Raw genomic sequence first — 18,526 nt, forward strand, 5'->3', positions numbered from 1 at the left:
AAACTCCAACCCAGTAGCCTTGACTTTTGGAGATGATTGTATAACAATGTAGATTACAAAGGGTGACAGTGTGATTGTCAAAACCCTGTGAATCGCACTCCCTTTATGCAGTGTATGGATGGACGAGTAGAAAAATGGGGACAAAAACTAAATGAAAAATAGGGTGGGATGGGGGGATGACTTGGGTGTTCTTTTTTACTTTTACTTTTTATTCTTATTCTGATTCTTTCTGGTGTAAGGAAAATGTTCAAAAATAGATTGGGGTGATGAATGCACAACTACATGATGGTTCTGTGAACAGTTGATTGTACATCAGGGATGATTGTATGGTATGTGAATATATCTCAATAAAACTGAATTAAAAATAAAAGCCAATCCATTTCTGGTATATTACATTTCATCAGCTTTAGCAAACTAAAACAAGTGGTTATACCTTATCTCACCTAATCCTGAAATAGGCTGAAGGTTTAGGCATCCCTGCTTTACAGATGAGGACATCGAGGCATGAAGAGGTGAAATGACACACACAAGAACACCCAGTGAGGGAATCCAGAGCCAGGATCACATCTGTGCTGTCCGGCTCTGGAGTCAGCACTCCTAACCACTATACCCTTCTGCCTCTCTCCGCAAGATCTATCTCTGCTTTCCTAGTGGTTGTTCCTATTATTAGTATTGATAATGCAATCATGTTCCCTGTTAAACAGCCACTTTCTATTAATGAGTTGGTGTGTAACTTTCCAGAAATTTCTCTATGCTTATAAGTTTTTAGAAATTTCTCTATGCTTATATGTTTTTAGAAATTTCTCTATGCTTACATGTTTTTAGATTATAAGCTCTGTGGAGGCAGGAGGCCTTGTCTTGTTCACCATAGAATCCCCAGGACATAGACCTTAGATGGGCACACAGTCGGTGCTCAGTGAATATCTGTTTAAGGAATGAATATTTGTATATATGTGTTCAGTAGATGTGCTGAAAGAGCGAATAACCCAAATGGTTACAATTTTAGCAAAGTGGAATTACAGTACACCCAGGATGTTGTTGGAATTGCTTCTTTCATTTAACCTTTCCCATGTGTGTCCATTGGGCACTGTCATGCCATCATTCCTTCCTCCGGATCCTGCGACAAGGGGCTGGGAAGACAAGGCTGTCTCTGAGAAAGGGCCTGGCTATGTGTGGGACCCGACCCCTTCCCTCCCTGGAATGTTCCTTATGGTTGAGCAGATTGTTGCTGCCAGGATGGAGCAGTTTTCCCCTGAAGGACTGGGTTCCAGCCAGTTTATCCAACATTCACTCATCAAATATTTACTCAGCACCTACTATTTGCCAGGTCCTGTTGTAGACACCAGAAATACATCAGTGAACAAGACAGAGAAAATTCCCTACCAAGAGGAAGAAGGGGTGGGCTGCCATGTTTCAGGGGAAAACTGCTCCATCCTGGCAGCAACAATCTGCTCAACCATAAGGAACATTCCAGGGAGGGAAGGGGTCGGGTCCCACACATAGCCAGGCCCTTTCTCAGAGACAGCCTTGTCTTCCCAGCCCCTTGTCGTGGGATCCGAAGGAAGGAATGATGGCATGACAGTGCCCAATGGACACACATGGGAAAGGTTAAATGAAAGAAGCAATTCCAACAACATCCTGGGTGTACTATAATTCCACTTTGCTAAAATTGTAACCATTTGGGTTATTCACTCTTTCAACACATCTACTGAACACATATATACAAATATTCATTCCTTAAACAGATATTCACTGAGCACCGACTGTATGCCCATCTAAGGTCTATGTCCTGGGGATTCTATGGTGAACAAGACAAGGCCTATTTCCACCACCACTGCAGCCTTTGGAGCAGCAGCAGCCCCTTTACACCTGCTGCAGGTTGAGTGGGGCTTGTGCGATGCTGTGGTTAATAAACGCCCCCCTAGGAACTCTTCAGGGCCAGAGCTGCTCTCAGCATTCCCTGGTGCCAGGTCAGGGATGGGAGAAAGGCAAAACAGGGCCCTAGTTTGTCTAGAAGGTGGTGACCTAGGGTGGGGGAAATCTAGCTATTTCTCTACACGGCTTTTACCAAGTAGCTCTCCTTTCCTTGTCCAGATAAGAATTTTACTTTTTATTTGATTACACTGTATATAAGAAGTCTATCTGGATCTCATGCTAGAATTTAAAAAGTTTGGGCAAATGGCCTAGGGGGTAAGCAAAAGTCTGCTTTCAAAGGCCATCTCCAAAATGTCTCTGTAAACTGCAGTTCCTCTCTCAGCTCCTGTGCATTCTTCAAAGTGTCCCTCTAGGCTGTAGCAAACTTGCTCCTTCTGTCTGAGCTTATATAGTGCTCCAGTAAACTCATCAAGGCCCACACTGCATGGGTGGGGCCACACCTTCATGGAAACTAGCCAACTAGTGTCATCACCCACAGTTGGGTGGGGTACATCTCCACGGAAACACTCAAAGAATTATAATCTAATCAACACTGATACATCTGCCGACACAAGATTACATCAAAGATAATGGTGTTTTGGGTGACATAATACATTCAAACCAGCACAGTGTAGGCAATTATCTAAACACTACCACAATTAGGAGACAGACAAGTTCTATTACCCCAAAAAGTCTCTTGTGCAGCCTTTTGCAGTCAATTCTTTTCCCTATACCAAGCCCTCATCCACTGGGAACTACTGATCAGCTTTCTATTCCTATAGTTTTGCCTTTCCCAGAATATCATATAAATGGAATCATGGAGGATATAAACTGGCTTCTTTTGCTCAATGTAATGTATCCATTTTGGATGTATCAGTAGCCCATTCCTTTTTATTGCTGCATAGTATTTCACCATACGGATTTATCTAGCTCTCTATCCACTTGCTAATTAAAGGACTTCTCAGAGATTTTTTTAAAATTCAGTTTTATTGAGGTATATTCAAATACCATACAGTCATCCATGGTGTACAATCAGTGGTTCACAGTACCATCATATAGTTGTGCATTCATCACCCCAATCTATTTTTGAACATTTTCCTTATACCAGAAAGAATCAGAATAAGAAAAAAAAAATAAAAATGAAAAAGAACACCCAAATCATCCCTCCCATCCTGCCCTATTTTTCATTTAGTTGTTGTCTCCATTTTTCTACTCATCCATCCATACACTGGATAAAGGGAGTGCAATCCACAAGGTTTTCACAATGACACTGTCACCCCTTGTAATCTACATTGTTATACAATCGTCTTCAAGAGTCAGGGATACTGGGTTGGAGTTTGTTAGTTTCAGGTATTTACTTCTAGCTATTCTGATACAGTAAAACCTAAACAGGGTTATCTATGTAGTGTGTAAGAATGTCCACCAGAGTGACCTCTCAACTCCATTTGAAATCTCTCAGTCACTGAGGCTTTATTTTGTTTCATTTCACATCCCCCTTTTGTTCAAGATGTTCTCAATCCCACAATGCTGGGTCCAGATTCATCCCCAGGAGTAATATCCTGTGTTGCCAGGGAGATTTACACCCCTGGGTGTGAGGTCCCATGTAGAGAGGATGGCAGTGAGATCACCTGCTAAGGTGGCTTAGAGAGAGAGGGCCACATCTGAGCAACAAAGAGGCACTCGGGGAGACTCTTAGGCACAATTATAAGCATGTTTAGCCTCTCCTTCGCAGTAAAAAGCTCACAGGGGCAAGCCCCATGACAGAGGGCTCAGCATGTGAAGCCATCAGTCCCCGATATTTGTGAGAACATGAGCAACAATCCAGGTAAGGAAATCCAACACCTCCACATCCTCCCCCAGCTCCTCAGGGGGGCCCTGAATATGTATTTGTATGCTCCACCCAAATTACTTTGGAATGTGTTGCTATTTCACTCTAAACTATACAGAACTATCATATCTCACTTCCTATTCAAAGTTCCATGTAATTGTGGTGTTTGAACGAACTGACTATAGAAGTTATATTTTTGGAAAATAAAGACCCTACACCAAACAAACATCTCCCCTTGGTCTCACATGGAAGTTGAAGTTTTAACACACAGTCAGTTTCAACCTTTACCCTTTGGCCTGATCTGCCCCAATCTCCTCAGTGATTTTTGGTGATTATTAATAAAGCCAGAAAGCTCTATTTTTTTCTCATTTGGTATACATCATTGCATCCTATTTCTTCAAGGAAAGCACAAGGTTCCTCCACTGCATCTCACCATTTCTGCATACTACCCAAGGTCAATGTCTACTTGTGCAGAAGATCTACATTCTCTCCCCAATTCAAGGTCATTGCCCCTGCAATTCTCCCTTCTCTTCTGTTTCATTGATTTTCCCTTTTTGACTGGACCATTTTCATCAGCATATGAACATCCTGTTTTATCACTTGTCTTCAAAGCAAAGAGAAATACAAAACAAAAACTCTTCTTAGACCTCACATCTCTCTGCAGTTACTGCATTTCTCAACTTCCCTTTGTTACTGGACCAAGATGGTGGAGTCTTTTGCCCAATGCACTCAGATGACCAATTCCCAAGACATCGGGGTTTCAAAGAGAGAAACAGTTTTATCACTAGCCTCAAAGCAGGAGAACAGATGGCCTATCATTGCAAAGTCTGTCTCCCTGAACTGCAGTAATTCTGATAGTTTTATAGCATCAAAAGAAGGGCATGTTTTAAGATAATGAGTACAATGGTCCCAGATTATGTAATTAGACATGATCTAATTATTGAGTATGCACAGACTGATTACATGCCTAGTCACAGAATGTATGTAAGAAAATGGCAGCCTTAGTATGATGATGGGCATGATTTTTAGTATTATAATTAAGTACAGGTGACTTGTAGGTTAAAGTCTAATCTACTGCATATGTCAGGCAGGCCCATTTTCATTAGATCCAGCTTCAATTATCAAGATAACTATGTATTTGGGGTGGGTTAGTTCTGGGCTGACCCAAGACCCTTCATTAATAAACATTAGGGGCTGTGTTTAGTGATCATAAGACTTTAAATTCAAAAAACTGGTTGCATATGAACAAGTGAAAGTTAGTCACAAGGTTTTTATAATCGCAAGGGCACAAGATAAAGGCTATACAACCATTATGAGAGATCAAGGCAACTGGATTACCATTCAGGTTTCAGGTATTTCCCTCTGTGTACTCTAATATACCAGAAAGTGAAAAGGAATATCTATATAATGAATCATATATAGTGATTGACTATGATATGAATCACATATCATAGTCACTCCTTAAATCCTAATTTCTTGGTTGCAATTCCTGGAGAGTGATCCATGTACACTAGAGAAGAAAATGTGTTCTGCTGCTGTTGGTGGAAGTGTTCTATATATTTATGTTAGGTCTAGCTCTTTTAAGATACTGTTCAGGCTTTTTATTTCCTTATTGATATTCTGTCTACATATCATATCTATTATTGAAAGTAGCGTGTTGAAAGCTCCTGATATTAATGTAGAACCATCTATTTCTCCCTTCATATCTGTCAATATTTGCCACATATATTCTTGGGCTCTGGTTTAGGTGTTGTGATGGTTAGGTTCATGTGTCAATTTGGCAAGGGGATGATGTCCAGGTGTCTGGTCAATCAAGCACTGGCCTAACCATTACTGTAAAGGCATTTCTGGCTGGTTAATAAAACAGAAGGCTGGTTTATTAAACCATCAGTCAATTGACAGCATCTGTGACTGATTACGTCAACAAACAGCATGTCTTCTGCAGTGAGAGAATTCAATTACCTGGATTTAATCCAGTCAGTTGAAGACTTTTAAGGAAAAAAGAGAGAGGACCTTCACTTCTTCCTCAGATAGCCAACAAAGCGTTTCCTGAGTTCATTGAACACCTTCATCAGAGTTGCCAGTTTGTTGCCTGCCCTATGGAATTTGGGTTCATGCACACTCACAGATTTTTATAAAATTTTATATTTACAGATATCTCTTGTTGGTTCTGTTTCCCTAGAGAACCATAACTAATACAGGTGTATATATATTTATAATTGTTATGTCTTTTTGACATCTCAGTATATAGTGTCCCTAATTATCTCTCATAACACTTTTTTAAATGTAATTTTATTGAAATATATCACATACCACACAATCATTCTAAGTGTACAGTTGTTCACAGTTTCATCATATAGTTGTGCATTCAATACCACAATCAATTTTTGAACATTTCCATTACTCCAAAAAATAAAAATAAAAATAAAGTAAAAATAAAAGTGAAAGAGAACACTCAAAACCTCCCATACCCCTCCTTCCCCTCATTTTTTTTAAATTTTTAGATTGAAATATATTCATATACCATGCAACCATCCAAAGTGTAAAACAGTTGTTCACAGTGTCATCATATAGCTGTGCATCCATCACCACAATCAATTTTTGAACATTACATGACTCCAAAAAATAAAAATGAGAATAAAAATAAAAGTAAAAAGAACACACAAAAGGTAGCATACCCCCACCTCCACATTACTCATTTACTTTTTGTCCCCATTTTTCTACTCATTTGTCCACACGCTGGGTAAAGGGAGTGTGAGCCACAAGGTTTTCACAATCACACAGTCAAGAATCACCTTCAGGAATCAAGAAGCAGTTCAACAGCTTCAGGTATTTCCTTCTAACTATTCTAATAAGCTAAAAACTAAAGAGGGATATCTATATAATGCAAAAGAGTTACCTCCAGAATGACCTCTCGACTCCATTTGAAATCTCTCAGCCACTGAAACATAATTTTGTTTCAATTCTCTTCCCCCTTTGGGTTCAGAAGTCTTTCTCAATCACATGATGCAGGGTCCAGGATCATCCCTGGGAGTCAGGTTCCACATTTCCAGGGAGATTTATACCCTGGGAGACATGTCCCTTGTAGAGAGGCGGGCAGTGAATTCACCTGCTGAGTTGGCTTACAGAGAGAGGCTACCTCTGATCAACAAATGAGGCCCTCTGGGGGTGACTCTTAGACATAATTATGAGTAGGCTTAGCCTCTCCTTTGCAGTAACAAGCTTCATAAGGTCAAGCCCACAGATCAAGGGCTTGATCTACTAAGCTGTTGGTCCCCAGTGCTTGGGAGACTATCTGGAATTACTCAGTGGGGAAAGTTTAATATTTCCACATTGTTCCACAGTCCCCCAAGGGGGCATTGCAAATACTTTTTATTCTCTGCCCAAATTACTCTGGGTTGTTTTGAGCCTTCATGCTAACCTGTGAAAACTAACAGGGTTTCAGTCTCTAGTCAAGCTTCCTTGTAATTATGGTATTTGAGTAAACTGACCATACAAGTTAAATTATATAGTGTGCTACTGAAAATCTAGATTTTACACCAGACAAACATCTCTTCCTTTGGTCCCACAGAGAAGCCAAAGTTTTAAAACACAGTTAATATCATCCTCTACCCTTTAGTGTGATCTACCCCCATCTCAACCAAGTCCATTTCATTCATATCTCCAGACGAATATTCATCTCCTTTTCAGCCTCTTTAACTGTTGATTCATGGGGTGATGCCAAAATATGGCTCTGAGTCCCAGGTGCCAAACAGACACCTGAAGCTCCAGGGAAAAAACCACATCACACACAAACAGCTCAGAATGTCAAAATTTAGCAATCGCTGTCACAGCTTATGAATAAATATGACTGCTGTAAGGGCTTACAATTTAGGAACCTTTGCACAAGCATTCCCCATATAACCCATGCTCCCATATTCAATTCTCAGAGTTTATACATTGTTATTAGTCCATATTAGTGAGGCATTATTGTGTTTGTTTTTTTATTTCTGGTTTATTCCACTCAATCTACTATCCTCATGGTCCCTTCACTTCGTTGCATACCTAACAACTTCATTCCTTCTTGCTGCCCCCTCATGCAAATACATTCTTATATTTGTACATTTAATCACACTCGACCACTCTAGGTTTCACCAAGCTACAGGCTGAGTCTTCATCCTCCATTCCTCCCCCAGTGTCACTCAGACCACCAACACTCCTCTCCCAACCATACTCACAGTCATGCTCTCAGTGTACTCACAATATTGTGCTACCATCACTCAGCACTGAGCTATCCATCCCTGGATCTACACAGTCAATCCTCCAGAATATTGTATGCTCCCTCAACATCAAATGCCCTATCCCCACCTTCCTTCCACCTCCCAATATCTTCATATCTACACTCTTCTCCAAACCTCTCTTTCCTCTTTTCCCATCTTTCTATAGCAATCCTTTTAGTATTTTCTGTAGAGGAGGTCTCCTGTTCATGAACTCTCTTAGTGTCTATTTATCTGTAAAAATTTTAAATTCTCCCTCATTTTTGAAAGACAGTTTTGCCAGATATAGGATTCTTGTTTGGCAGTTTTTCACTATCTTGAATATGTCACACCAATGTCTTCTTCTCACCTCCATGGTTTCTGCCGAGGGATCCACACTTAGTCTTATTGAGCTTCCCTTATATGTGATGGATTGTTTTCTCTTGCTGCTTTCAGAATTCTCTCTTTGTCTTTGACATTAGAAAATCTGATTAGTAAGTGTCTTTGAGTATGAATATTTGGATCAGTTCTGTTTGGCATATGCTGCACTTCTTGGACCTGTAATTTTATGTCTTTTATAAGAGTTGGGAAATTTTCATTGTTTATTTCCCCTATTATTCCTTCTGTCACTTTTCACTTTTCTTCTGCTTCTGAGACACCTATAACAGGTATATTTATGCACTTCATGTTGTCATTCAGTTCCCTGAGACCCTGCTCATATTTTTCCATTTTTTTCCCTATCGGTTCCTTTGGGTGCAGGATTTCAGATGTCCTGTCCTCCATCTCATTGATCCTTTCTTCTGCCTCTCCAAGTCTGCTGTTGTATGTCTCCATTGTGTTTTTCATCTCTTCTATTGTGACTTTCATTCCCAGAAGTTCTGCCATTTGGTTTTTCAAGCTTATGAATTCTTCCTTATGATCACCCAGTGTCTTCTTTATCCTTCATCTCTTTTGTAACATTCTCTCCCACCTTGTTGATTTGAATTAAAAGATTTGTTTGAATATCTGTTGTTTCAACTCCTGAATCTCAGTTGAAATGTCAGTTTCTTGCTTTGACTGGGCCATATCTTCCCATTTTCTAGTTTATCTCATGAATTTTTGCTGGTGTCTAGGCATCTGATTTTCTTGATTGGTTTATTCTGGAGGTTGTTTTCTCTCTTTTACCTAAGGTTTTCTTGTTGGTTGACTTTGATCTCTATCTTTTATTTTTTCTCTCCCTGGCCAAGTGTCAGATGGGCTGTGACCCTCAGTCTTCCCCCAAAATCAGGTTTCCACTGTGGCCTGCCACAGGGAGGCACAGTGGACACTGGGCCACCAGCAAGTTCACTGTGTGTGGTGATACAAACCTGCTGGCTTCCAGTGGTGCTCTGTTTTCCACTGGCTAGCAAGACCTGGGTTTGTGTTGCCCCCAAATAAATGGCTTTAACAGTTGGGTCTTCCCCTTTCCTGAGCCCAAACAGGGCTAAGTTTCTGTACAGGATGAGTAGACTGTCCAGCAGATGGTGTTTTGGGGTAACTTAATCATCCTCAGAGGTTGCTCTGCCTGGGAGCACTGCTGCTGGCTGTTGCTTCCCTCAAGTGTGGGTGAAGGGTTTTCAGACCCAGGGCTGGAAATGCATCTCTGTCCATGTTTTCTCAGTCCCTTTGTCCCCCACTGATCTGGGCCTTCAAATGTCTTCCCCTGTCCATGAGGTCATCAAACAGTTCAGATATTTTCCACTGCTATCAGATTTCAAAATCTGTGCCCCTGGTGGGAGGGTTCCCATCTGCTGTTCTTATGCCTTTTCTTCATGAAGACCAAGGGAGGAGGGTGCAGAGATGACTCCTCATATTTCATCTCTTCCTTCAATTCAGCATTTGCAGGGTCTTCCTCCACTCTTTTTCCTCCTCCAGAGATTCAAACAATTCAGAATTGTCCTCTTTTTTTTGCTGAATCTCTGGAGAGAAGTTTTCAGTAGCTGTTTACATTGTTATGTTTATGAAATCACCCCCTTCCATAACAGTTTTTGACTTAAAGTCAATTTTATCTGATATTAGTTTAGCTACCAAGATCTCTATTGGTTACTACTTGCATGTTATATTTTGTTCGTTCTTTCAATTTCAACCTATGTATTTTTTTAATTTAAGGTCTCTTGTAAATGGCATATAGTTGGGTCATTTATTTTTAAATTCATTATGCCAATGTCTAGCTTTTGACTGGGGAGTTTAATCCATTTACATTTAAACTAACTACTGATAATGCCAGACTTTCTTTTGCTATTAATATACTTTGTGTTTGTAAATCTTATACTTTTTTGACCCTCAATTCTTCCATTAATGCTGACTTCCTTTTTTACTTGGATTTTGTATAGTACTGTTTTGAACCCTTCCCATTTCTTTCAGAAGTTACTTTTCATGCATTTTCTTTGTAGCTACCATGAGATCAAATTTTAACATCCTGAATCTATAACAATCACATTTGCTTTGATAACAACATATCTTTCATAACAATCACATAAAGTATTCTTATATCCCACCACCCCCCTCCCTTTTTGGTACTTGTTAAAAATTCTATCTTTATATATTGTATGTCCAAAGTCATACTTTTTATGCATTTTCACTTTTAGCATCTTTATGAAGCAAGAGTTACATAACAAAAAATACAATACCATATTACTGGCATTTATAAAGGCCCATATGGTTGTTTTTACTGAGGTCTTTATTTCTTTATGCTGCTTTGATCCATTATGTAATGTCCCTATTTTTCTGTCTGAAGAATTTCATTTAGCATTACTTAGGGAAGGTCTAGTGCTGACAGATTCCCTCAGCTTTTATTTATCAGGGAATGTCTTAATCTCTCCCTTATTTTTTTTTTCAATTTTTAATTGTGAACTTTAGTATATATACATAACAGTGATAATTTTCAAAGTATGGTTTAACAAGTAGTTACAGAACAAATTTCAAGGAATGTCATGGAAACAGTTCCACAAGTTCAGCTATTTCCATTGTTGTAAAATATACCATACATACAGAAAGGTGTTAACTTTGATTTGCAGCTCAACAAGCAGTTATGCAGGTAATTTCAAAAATTGTTATGGGTTATGTTTCCAGTTTCAGTTCTTTCCTTATTATACAATATAGAGTATATACAGAAAGGTGAAGACTTTCAAAGCACAATTCAATGAGTAGCTATAGAGCAAATTTCAAAGGATGTTATAGTTACAGTTCCACCATATTAACTACCTCCTTCTAACTCTTGCAACCCCCCACCATTTAAAAACATGTATATATTTACATAAAGTTTCAGTATTCATAGACCTTTGTTAAATCTTTTCTTGTTTGTTGCTGCCCCTTCCTCTCACTTAAATTCTTTCTCCATCTTCGGGGGTGTCTAGGCAGTGACCACCCTAACTGTTCATATTGAAAGGGAGTGTCAACAATATGGGAAAGCGGGCTGCATCTGATTGTTCTTAAAGTGTTGTCTCTGGGTTTTAGGATTTGTCTCATATAGGAACACTCTTATGAATTCAAGTTTCTGAGAGATAAAACCTAGGAGTGCATCTTTTGTAGAATCTCTGGTAGGGACCTAGTTATTTGGGGACTACTTTTGGTAAGGGCATGGCATACTGTGGCCATTTGGGATGTCTAGCTGGAGCTTGTATAAGAGAAATCTACAGGATAACCTATTGACTCTATTTGGGATCTCTCAGCAACTGTAACCTCAGCTTGTTACCTTTCTTTTCTTCCCTATTTGATCAAGTAGGCATTTTCAATCCCTCACTGCCAGGGCTAGGCTCATTCCTGGGAGTCATGTCCTACATTGCCAGGGAGATTAATTCCCCTGGAGTGATGTTCCTCATTCTCCCTCATTTTTGAAATATATTCCTGCCAGATATAAAATTCTTATTTAAGAATTATTTTCTTTAAGCAGTTTAAAACTTTCATATGACCACCTTCTTGCCTCCATGGTTTTGATTAGAAATTGGCACTTTAATTTTATTAGGATTCCCTCATACAGAAATCATTGCTTTTCTCTTGCAGCTTTCAGAACTTTCTCTTTGTCTTTGACACTAGACAATTTGATGACCATGTGTCTGGGTGTGGTTTTTAAAACTTTACCCGTTTTGGGTTTGTTACAATTCTTGAATGCGCATATTCAGCTCTTCTGTTAAATTTGGGAAGTTTTCTGCCATTATTTCTTTCAATATCCCTTCTGCCCCATTCTCCATTCTTCTTCTTCTGAGACTCCCATAATGAATATATTTGCACACTGGATGGTGTCCCACAGGACTGTTAGGCTCTGTTCATTCTTTTTTATCCTTTAACCTTTCTGCTCCTCAACGTGAATCATTTCTGTTGTCTTCTCTTCAACGTCACTGATTCTTTTTTCTGATATCTCCAATCTGCTGTTGAAACCATCTATGGAACTTTTTATGTCAGTTTGTGTGTTCTTCAACTCAAGTATTTCTCCAGAGAGATTCTCACATTGTCCATTCATTGTTTTCCTCATGTCCTTTAGTTCTTTCTCAAAGTTTTCTTTTATCTCCTTGAGCATATTGAGGATTATTACTTTAAAGCCTCTGTCCAGTAAGTCCAAAGTCTGGTCTTCTTCCTTGACTGTTTCTGGACTTTATCTGGTTCCTTTAGATGGGCAATCATTTCCTTTTTCACTGTTTCTCTTGTAAGCTTTTGCTGCATATTTTACATTTTAATATTTTAAAGTATTAAACCCTGGGATTTAGTCCCTGGGATGTCCCAACAAGGGATATGACTGAGATTCTCTTGAATGCCAGGCATTCAAACAAACCAGCAAAAAGCACCTTTCACCCTTTTGTCAAATTGACTCTGCTTTGGCTGGTGGTCTTCTTCAGAGCTTAGCTCTCCTATTAAGCAGATCAGCCCAGGAGACTGGGAAGTGCAGTATCCTGTCTTATCTGAGTCTGCCTAGTTCCAGAGCTAGGGATCCTGCTTCTTCTCCTGGGCCTGTTCTTGCTAAAGGCACCAGGAATTCCCCATTTACAGGCCACAAGCCTTTGAGTGAATGTGACGTTTACTCCCTTTGGAAGAGACCTCTTTCCCTTCCTGGTGGTCTTTGAAGTGATTTAATGCAGTTAGTCTTTAGCCCCCAGCTGTTTCTCACAATGTCCCAGTTGGTCTGCAAGCAGTTTCTCTGCCATCAGAACAAATTCTGGGAAAGTAAGCCTGAGATATTTCCCCAACACAGTGTCTCATATTTCTACTCAATAAATTAGCACTGACACACATCCACCTATGATGCACACAGGGGCTATACTGATACTTCTGGAACAAAGCCAGGGACCCAAAATGGGAGTGCAATTGGCTCCAGCCTGTGTTATGGAGGAGCCACCAAGGATATCAGGACTTTCTTCTATGGCTCTTGAATCTGTTTTCTTGTATTGCACTTTCCAGTTAAGCAGCCCTTCAACTGTTTTCCTTAATTTTGAGGAAGGTTACTGACTTTAAGATTCCACTGCTGCCTTTGTTCCAGGGGTATTGGAATAATGGCTGTCCTCAAAGACGGTCCAGAGAAATCTGAATTAGCTCATGAAAGGAAGAGATCTAGGATCAGGATACACATGCCCAAAGTTTGGTGGACTAGTTCTTTTGTCCACACTGGCACTAGCAAGTTGAGCCAGGAGTCAGAATTCCAGTCTCCACTGCTCCCCATCACATGGCTTGCAGAAGGGAGTTGGTAGCTCTTTTATGGAGGGTGCATCTCACCAGTTTTTATCACAGTTTATCAGCCTCTTCCTCCCAATTATCCCTGGATCCTGATTGGTGTTCCCCTTGACTACAGAGTTTCAAAGTGGTTGGTTCAGACAGTTTCTGCCAGTTCAATAGTTGTTTCGGTGGGGGGCTGATCCCTGGAGCTTTCAAATTGGCCATTTTCCCACAATCCTCTTCTTGATATATCCATGGTTTCTGATGAGAAATTGATGCTGAATCTTATCAAGGATTCCTTGTATGTGATGAATCACTTGTCTCTTGCTGCTTTCAGAATTTTCTTTTCATCTTTAGCATTTGCCGTTTTAATTATTTTATACTTGGAGTAGGTCTTTTTGGGTTTAACATGTTTGGAGTTTGTTAGGCTTGTTGGATATGTATATTTGTGTATTTCATAAGATTTGGGAAATTTGGGGCTGTTATTTCCTCCAGAATTCTTTCTGCCTCCTTTTCCTTCTCCTCTCCTTCTGGGACTGCCATAATATATATATTTGTGCACTTCATCTTGTCGCACAGATCCTTAGGCTTTGATCACTTTTTAAAACAGTTTTATTGAGATAAATTCACATGCCATAAAATCCATCTAAAGTGTACATCAATGTCTTCTAGTATAGTCACAGAGTTTGCATTCATCACCACAATTGAACATTTTCTCCACTCCAGACTGAACACTCACCTGTCTCCAAATGCAGCCTCTCAGTTTCTCCAAGTACACAGTCTCCATGGGTGTATAAGTCCCTGCCCAGCAGGTGGAACCCTGGAACCACTCTTCTTAAGTACTTTCTGTCCTTTATCTAGTATTTTTCATGGAGGAGAATTTTGCTCTGTCTCACCTAATCTGCCATCTTGGATCTTCCTCATTCCTTTTTTTTTAAAAAATTCTTATCTTTTTTCATGCATGTCTTTAATTTTTTACTCATCTATCCATGTATTTTATAAAGGGAGTCAAAAGGTTTTTACAATCACATGGTCACATGATAAAAGCTATATAATTATACAATCATTATAAAGATAAAGTCTACTGGATTGCTGTTCAACAATTTCAGGCATTTCTTTCTGGCTCTTCAAATACACTAGAAAATAAAAAAGAAATATGTATGTAATGAGTCAGTTGAGATACTCATTTATTAATTCCTAATTTCTCAGTTACACCTCTTTCCTCTCATTTGATCATTCTCTCAATCTTCAGGAATATATGGCAATGACCATTTAAAATTCTTTGTGCTGGAAAGGTGGGTTGACCTTATGGGGGAGAGGGATGAAATTAGTTGATGTTCTTGGAAGGACTGGTACCTCTGCATTTCAAGGCTTATCTGACATAGGAACAATCTGGAGGGCTTAAGTTTCTCATGAAATAAACTTGCTAAGAAAAACATTTATAGAGTCATAGATAGAGCCAAGAGTATTCCTTAGGGTTTACAGGAATACTGTTGTTTGGGGCTTGGAATAATGTGACAATTTCCATTGTCTGGATGAAGCTTACGTAAGAGTAGCTAACCTCCAGGATAACTTCTTGACTTTATTTGAAATCTCTTCACCACTGAAACTTTATTTTGTTTCATTCCTCATAGACTTTTTTGTCAAGAAGGCATTCTCAATCCCACAATATGACAACCAGGTCATCCCTGGGAGTTATGTCCCATGTTACCAGGGAGATTTATACCCCTGGGAGTCATGTCCCACATGGGAGTAGTGTAGTGAGTAAATTTGCAGAGCTGGCTTAGAGAGAGAGGCCACATCTGAGCAACACAAGAGGTTCTCTGGGGGTGACTGCTCAGCATACTTATAAGTAGGCTTAGCTTTGACATCGCACTACATCGCCCACCGTAAGGGCTGGCTGTCGCTGCACACAGGTGAGGCCACAGTGACGTGCCAGAGACAGCAGCACGCCCACCTCAGGGGGCACAGGAAAAGGAGCCCTCACTTTTGTTCAGAATGTTAAAGGACGGTTAAAAACAAAAACACCCACGAATATCAAGCAAATAGAAAATGAACATGTGCCCAAGATTTTTGTTTAACACAGTAATTAATGGCGGAATGAGATATCTAATAAAACGGTTCAAAGGAGAAAACGCCCAGACATATACATCAGGGATTTTGAAATGAATTTGGAAATAGATGCAAAACTGGCTCCAAAGAACAGAAATTATTAGCATGTCTGTAGACAAGAAGTATTTTGCATTGTTATCAGTTATTTTCAAATTACTGAGATGTAAGATAACTCAGGCAATGACAGGTCTAAAGGCCCCTTTAGAATCACATAACAGATGAGTGTGCTCTAAATGCCATTTTCCATTTAAGCACAACTGTTGGTCTACAAGTACATATCTGTTTGGCTCCTGCCTGTGGGGAGGGGTTCTTAGTTTGGATGTCTGAGATGAACTGGGAAACATTTACAGTATAGATTCCTGTCCCCCAACTCCTCGGGTCTGGTTCTGAGGTCTGTGCGTGAGGTATGCAGAATCTTTTAACAGGTTTTGTAAGTGTTGCAGGGGGCTCCAGGGACCACACTGTGCAACTCTGCTGGAGGCCCTCTCAGGAGAGAGCTTGTGTCCCTAAACTTAGAAGTAGCTGGTGGCCTCTAAAGGATGGCCTGTGCTTCTATAAGCCAAGACAGAGTGGGAAAGGGGCCAGATCATCTTTTTGTGCTGTGGCTTCAGGCCTCAGTCTCCACTTTTGTAAAACAAGTATAATGATATCATCAACCTTGCAGGATTGGTTTGAGAATTAATGAAATAAAGGGCTTTGTTGTTATCCCACTGGTAGAGGAAAACAGAATAGGCGGTGGGATGGGGCATGGGGTGATGCCCATAGCTTGTGGGTGTCACCTGTGGAGTCTGGCGGGTCCCTGAGGCAGCTGGGCTGACTCTTCTGTGATGTCCTTCTCTCCTCAGACAACCTGGACGGGGAGGACCATGCTGTGGATTGAACAGTGGAGGATATCTTCCTGCACAAGTTCCTGTTGGTACCATCCCAGGCTGCCTGCCTGACCAGGTGGAGATCTGTGCCCTGATGCTCAGGCAACTGCCTGCCCACAAGTACTGCTTCCTCATTGGCTACAGTGAAACTCTGCTGTCCCACTTCTACAACTGTTCTGTGTGTCTGCATCTCCAGGCTGTGCCCTCAAATGTTGTGGATTAAATACCTATAGGACAATCCGCCCCACCCCCACCCCCCTTATTTTTTTTGCATCAAAGGATAGAAATGTGTGGGAAAGGAATGAAATAGAATATGGGGAAACGCATCCCCTCCATGTAAGGAGGCCTTACTTTTAAAGCTGCTGTTGAATAGACCCTCTCTGCTGTTCTGCCTGCAGTGTGTCTCTACTGTTTAGGTGTGTGAACGAGAGCAGGGTTACCCCAGGAGGCTTCCTGATTCCTGGGAAGGTCTCTGGTTAGCAGAGTTTCAGCTCTAGCTCTACTTCATTGAGTACCTTGTACCAATCACGGTGTGGGCACTTTACCCAAAGTTTTTTTATTCTTTCTAAGTGGAAAGATCCATTTTTGCTGATACTAAAGGAATCAATGTCAGTTTTTAAAAAATCAAAACAATATGAACATATATAAAGAAAACCAAGAAGCTTTCTTACAATTCTACCCCAGAAAGAACTACTATTGACAATTTGTTTGGTTTTATTTCCAGATGTGCCCTTTTACAGAAATACTCTAGAGCATACTCATCTGTTCATTCATTCTACAAACGTTTACCTTCCCTGTGGCAGGCTCTCTTCTAAGTGCCTGGGATTAATTAATGGGCAAAACATTCCAAGATCCTTGTTTCATGGCACTGATAATCTAGTGGAGGGGACATGGTTAGGCCACTTAGAGACACCAAGGAGGTGAAGGAGGTAGACATGCAGATAAATGAGCAACAGAGCATTTCAAAAAGTTGCCTCCATGAAAGCCAGTGTGTGGTGCTGCAGAAGGGAGAGGGCAGGGGGAAGCAGGGATCCCTGACTTTCAACCTCACACTGACTGTGCCAGTTTGAATGTATTATGTCTCCCAAAATTCCATTATCTTTCATGTAGTCTTTTGTGGGCAGACTTATCAGTGTTGATTAGATTGTAATTCTTTTGAGTGTTTCCATGGAGATGCGCCCCATCCAACTGTGGGTGATGACTCTGATTGGATAATTTCTATGGAGGTGTTACCCCACCCATTGAGGGTGGGTCTAAATTAAATCACTGGAGCCATATAAATGAGCTGACAAATAGAAGGAACTCACTGCAGCTGAGAGTGACATTCTGAAGAGGAGCTACAGCCAAGAGGGATACTTCGAAGAATGCACAAAGCTGAGAGAGTAGCTGCAGATGAGAAACAGTTTGAACATGGCCATTGAAAGCAGACTTTTGCTCCAGAGAAGCTAAGAGAGGACAAACACCCCAAGAGCAACTAAGAAAGACATTTTTGAGGAGCTGCAGCCTAGAGAGGAACGTCCTGAGAGAAAGCCATTTTGAAATCAGAACTCTGGAGCAGACGCCAGCCACATGCCTTCCCAGCTAACAGAGGTCTTCTGGACACCATTGGCCATCCTCCAGTGAAGGTAGCCAATTGCTGATGTGTTACCTTGGGCACTTTATGGCCTTAAGACTGTGTGTAACCAAATAAGCCCCCTTTTATAAAAGCCAATCCATTTCTGGTGTTTTGCATTCCAGCAGCATCAGCAAAGTAGAACACTGACCATCATCCTCACCCTGACTGGACCTTCATGCTGATCCTGAACTTGACAGGGACGCTGGCTCACTAACCCTGACCATGATGCTGGCCCTTACCCTGACCCCAACCTTGACTCCTCCTCACCATGATTCTCACTCTGACACTGAAC

General features: G+C 40.6%; 1 pseudogene; it reads left to right on the forward strand.

Moving 5' to 3' along the window:
- Positions 1-13,097: 13,097 nt before the first annotated feature.
- Positions 13,098-17,734, forward strand: LOC119535495 (annotated as a pseudogene).
- The last annotated feature ends 792 nt before the right edge of the window (positions 17,735-18,526 follow it).

Source organism: Choloepus didactylus, chromosome 5, assembly GCF_015220235.1.
Source record: "Choloepus didactylus isolate mChoDid1 chromosome 5, mChoDid1.pri, whole genome shotgun sequence".
NCBI classification, from domain to species: Eukaryota; Metazoa; Chordata; class Mammalia; order Pilosa; family Megalonychidae; genus Choloepus; species Choloepus didactylus.